Source organism: Anthonomus grandis, chromosome 4 (genome assembly GCF_022605725.1).
Source record: "Anthonomus grandis grandis chromosome 4, icAntGran1.3, whole genome shotgun sequence".
Classification (NCBI taxonomy): Eukaryota; Metazoa; Arthropoda; class Insecta; order Coleoptera; family Curculionidae; genus Anthonomus; species Anthonomus grandis.
In genome coordinates, this window is record NC_065549.1 from 16,622,783 (window position 1) to 16,628,410 (window position 5,628).

Genomic DNA, 5,628 nt, shown 5'->3' on the forward strand with positions numbered 1-5,628 from the left:
AGTAGGAAATGGGAAATCTAATGTCATCACTCAGGCGTTATAAATTTGTATTTGAATTTTGGTTGAAAGTTATTAATTATTTTATATAAAAGCACTATTCGAACTCCAATACAGTTCTAGCTTTGTTATATTTTATTCTTAATATAACAATATTTGAAGCGTATAGAAGCAAAACCAGACATTTGACATTTTCCAAAAAAAAATTTTAAAGATGGATTTTATATAGAAAAGTTGTTGACAATATGATTTTATCACCATCAGGTGCATAAGTAGACATTTTAAATCCTTTATTTATGATTTAAATCTAGCATTAGATGCAAAAGCAGACATTTATGTGAGCCCTCTAGGTGCAAAAGCAGACATTTGCTTTTTAGCCAATCAAAGCGTGACTTTGTCTAGTCACGTGAAGAACCTGCAAGCAGCGTGGCGCCATTATTTTTCTGAATTAATCAGTTTGAGGTAAAAGGTGGTACGACAAAGAGTATAATAAAATAATTTTGTAAGATTTTTCAAGCGAAAAAAAATTATTTAGTAAAAAAAGTACATGATGACATGGATAGTGACATTACTATTGAGCCTAGTCTAGCAGGCAAGGGCCGAAAAAGACTGGTTAATAAGCAGGAATGGAAAAGAGAAAAAACCCAAAATAAAAAGGTATGTTTACTTAAGAATTTTTTATTAGTGCATTCTATAGCGACAATTTTCGTTTTTAGATATTCACGAAAGCGCCTTCCTGAATTTCCGGCATGTGGTCATAAAACAAAAAAGCTTCTATGTTTGTCGCTTACTATGACCGAAATAAGAACATTTAATGAAAAGTTTTATCATGAGGCATCCAAATCATATCAAGATCTGTTTATATTGAAACACTGCGTAACGAATAAACCAAAAAGACCGGGTACCAAAATTAAAGAAAATGTTCGAAACAAACCAAGGACAGTCAGTGTGCAGTACAAAATTATCACTCCAAAAGGACAAATTTCTGTTTGTAAGACATTTGTGGCTATACTGTGTGTTGAAAAAAATCGAATTGAAAGAATACTGAAAGAATATCACGAGACAGGTGTTTTGCCAGTTGAAAGAAGGAGAGGAGACCGTGTTTCCAACAAATCAGCCCATAAAAAACAGGCCGTATATCATTTTATTGAATCCATAACTTGTTGTGAGACTCATTACGCGAGGAATAAAACAGTTATTAGAAGATGAACTGAACATAGTGAAATTGTGGAAGATGTGTAATTAAAAAGTGAACGAACAGTTAAAAGTCAAACAGTATTTTTTTAGACATATTTTTGTAAGAAAGTACAACGACGCTGCCAAGCCAGAACGGCATAAACGCCAAAATGTTCAGTTTTGAGTTAGATACACAATTGAATAGGATTTTTAATTCCGTATCGAACAGTTCAGTAGGCATAACCGCAAACAAACCTCAGTTGCCACAAATCCGGTTAAAAATTTTCACAACCGCCATTTGATCACGTCCCTTAGCAACCGATCGTCATAATCGCCAAGCGCCCGTAAGAATAACATGGTGTGAAGTTCGGACCAGTATTGATAGAAAGGTATGTATTTTTTAATATTTCTTTTTATATGTAACGTGATATCACTTACCAATGCGATATTTTAAATCTGTATAGACTTTTACAGCGTAAAAACAGAGTATTTCTTAAAAAACTAATGAGGTGTTTGTGCCAAAATCAACTATTTGAAATCTGTTTGGCACAAACGCCATCGCTCTATGTCATTCTTATGCAGATTTCTTTTTTAAAAATTACATTTATTTACAGCATTTTTAAATTTTTTTTATGGTAGCTTAGTACTTGTGCTCTTAACAATTATTTTTATATTAATGAACGTTTTAAATTATATTTTTAGTAGCTAAAAATGGCGATCGATTTTTGGCGTTTATGCCATTTTTTTTGTTACAGATGAGTACCAGAAGTAAAAAAATAATGCTGCTACTACAGAATAATAAAAGTAATATTAAGAGTATTACAGAAAATAATAAGACTGATGGTAATATTTGTGATAAAAATCCAGATGCTAATGATATAAATAGTATAATAGAGACTGAATATAATAAAGTGGTCGAGGCTGATACTGGTTTTGACTATACTCCTATGATCCCCTTGGAAGCTCATAGTATTTATGATGCTAATATTACAGAAGCTTTTAGCAATGATGTTATTTTTGAGGAACAGGCAAACGTTATAGTGGAAGAAGTACCCTTTTGTAACGATTCGTTTTTAAACTTTACATCCGCTAATTTTTTGTCTACAAGTCCCATTTATCACGATATGAAAAATATGACCGAGGAGCCCGATGAGAATACAAATCCAAATATTGAATGGGCAGATCAACCTAAAACTCAATCTGCCGATATGAGTGAAGATGAATCGAATACCGATAATGACTATGAATTAGATTCAGCCGATTCAAAGAGCGATGAATCTGAAGGTGGTAATGATAACGAAGATGGTGGAAGTACAGAAAAAAAAGGTGCCATGGGTAATGACGCTAAAATCGGTAAAAAGAAAAAACGGAAACTGATGAAAGACTCTGGAAAGGAATATATTAATATAAGCGGAGAAATAGTTGCTGCAAAAAAAATTAAGCCCAATCCATGTCTAAACAAGCAATGTGGAAATAACTGCAAATTATTCTCAGATGAGAACGTCAGGGAATATTTGATTTTTTTTGGGGCTTAAAAGACAGCAATAAGCAAAAATTGTATTTAAGTGAATGTGTGGTTGTTGGCGAAATAAAACGTAGGCGAAAATCAAAAAATCTGAAGCATCGTAAATTTACAAATGAATATTTTTTGAAAAAAAATGGGATCAGAAAGAAAGTTTGCAAGCAATTTTTAATGAATATAATAGCGATAACTGTTAGGCTATTAAGGACTGTTCTGGCAAATAAAAAGGAAACTAAATTTCCGGTTTCAGATAACAGAGGTCATCATAGATCATATAATAAAGTTTCTGATGAACAAATAGAAAAATTTAAGGAATTTATAAACTTCTTACCACTTGTTCCATCACATTACTGTAGAAGTTCAACTTCAAGAAAATATTTACCAGCCGATGTTTAAAGTTTTAACAATGTCTACAGAATGTATCAAAATACTGTTAAACATCAAAATAATAATTCACTTATATTAAAAAAAAAAACAAATTTATGCAACTTTTGAAAAAACATTTTAATATCGGCATACATGTACCCAAAAAAGACAAATGCTCAAAATGTGAAAAATACAAGAATTTACCTGACTAATTAAGAACAAGAAAATTATGACCAGCATTTGGCGGAAAAAGAAGCAGTTAAAAAAATATTTTTGCAGGAACAAATGCACGCTAATTAAGGTGAAGCGAACAATACTCTGGTGGCTAGTTTTGACCTTCAAAAAGTCTTGTCGACTCCCCATGGAGACAATTGGCTTTTCCAGAAAGTATGCTGTATACAACTTTACCGTCTATGAAACAGGTTCAAAAAAAGGTTATTGTTATTTATGGGGCGAAAAAGATGGTAAGCGCGGTAGTAATGAAATTTGCTCCAATTTATTACAATATTTAAAAGATGTTGATCAGACCAAAAAGTACAATAAAATTTCTTTATTTTGTGATAATTGCGCGGGACAAAATAAAAACAAAAGGACAAATTTATTTACCATGCTTCGGTACTTTTTAGACAGCGCAAATTGCATAAATGAGATTAATATTACTTACCTTGTTGTTGGGCATACGTACATGCCGGTTGACTCTATGCATGGTATTATTGAAAAAAGCATAAAAAATAAAATAGTTCAATCTTTCTCGGAATGGCCAACTATATTAAGAAATGCTAGGATAAACCCTGAGCCGTATATTGTCAAGCAGTTACATTTTTCAGATTTTTTTAGATTTCCGAACTTTAACCACAGAAAAAGGTATTAAAATTAAAATAAATTCTATAAAACGTGCTACGTTATTCAAAAATGATACAAGTATAAAAATTCAAACGTCTTTTTTGGATATACAAAGATAGAAACTGTAGATTTTAAACTTAAACATGACTCTACACCGCGACCAGCATATTCAGGTGAACAGTCAATTACTAAATTTAAATATGAAAATTTAAAAACTCTATGCCAAAAGTTTATTATTAAACCAGAGTACCACGCAGAGTATTTAACAGTAAAAGTACATAATACTCTTCCAGATAGGTTGGACCAAACAGATGTGGAGGATGAACTATTAATGATTTTGTTAAAAAAAAAAATTTTCTCATTTTTTTGAAATATTTTTCAAGTTTGTAGTTTCCTAAATTTTTTGTGTACTTTTTGGCTGTTTTTGTTAAAGCGCTAGGCTCAAGACATAATGTAAATGCGTATGTAGAAAATAAGTTTTATTGTTTGTTTAAGGATATTCTTGTTAAAGAAATTTGTTTTTTGTTTTAAAAATGTAGGTATATAGGTATAACTACACCTGTGATTTATTTTGTGTTTTGTTTTTAAGATTTTTTTAAAGAATTTTTAGAATTTATTTTTTTCTTTAGTTGTAAGGAATTAAATGTACTTTTATGACCTTTTTGTATTATTTTTTGAATAAAGGCTGTAAGAAAAATCAGTTCCAATTTTCCTTTATGTTGGCATAAGCGACTATATTTAAAATCATTATATTTTTCATTAATGGCATATCTCCATTTTAAGCGCCAGTTTAACTAACATTATTAGATTTGATTGTCATAAACGCCCGAGGTAAATTTGGCATATTCACCATTGTTTAAAGTCGATTAGGCATAAGCGCCATTTTTTTAGTCTTTTATCTATTTTAAATAATAATATGATAAGCTGACATTATAACATTGTTAAAACTAATAAAAAAAATCACTAATTATTTTGAGCTACTCAACATCTAAAAAGAACTGCTAGTAACCAAACTAATCAATTTTTGTTTTCTGAAAAACAAAGTAAATGTCGTTTATGCCATTCTGGCTTGGCAGCGTCGACAACATTGGCTTTAGATCACCAAAAGTTGATGTTTATTCCAAATGTCTACAATTTACGGAGAAAATTTAAAAAAATCACCGATCCACACGAAAAGGTAAAGGCAATAACAGAGCAGCGCGTACACAAACTACGCAGTAAAGCATTTTATGACTTGCTAAGAGATACAAATCCCAGAATTACAATATTTTCGTTTGACTGCCAGAAAAATTTACCGCTGCCGAAAATTCCAGACCAAGGTTGTTATTTTAGCATGCAGATAAACCTCTATAATTTTACTAAAGTAAGTGGACATTCAAAGTCCAGTCTTAACCCTCAAACAGTAAAATCATTCATATGGACAGAGAATGATCGTCAAAGAAGCTCCAATGAGATAGTTTCCGCCATTTTTAACACTCTTAAATATTTCAGTTTTAATCAAGAGATCGAGCAAGTACGTTTAGTAGCCGATGGTTGTGGGGGGCAAAATAAGAATACCACAATGGTTGCAATGCTGTTCTCCCCCCAATGTGAAATGTGTACAACTTATATTTCCCATTGTTGGTGATTCTTTTCTCCCCCCTGACCGAGTATTTGCTCAAATTTAAAGAAAGGTGAAAAATTTTTCCACTATTATTGATCCAGAAACCTACATCAATATTATA

At 31.4% G+C, this 5,628-nt stretch overlaps 1 pseudogene; it reads left to right on the top strand.

Moving 5' to 3' along the window:
* The first annotated feature begins 552 nt into the window (after nucleotides 1–552).
* On the top strand, nucleotides 553–5,427 carry LOC126735249 (uncharacterized; annotated as a pseudogene).
* The last annotated feature ends 201 nt before the right edge of the window (nucleotides 5,428–5,628 follow it).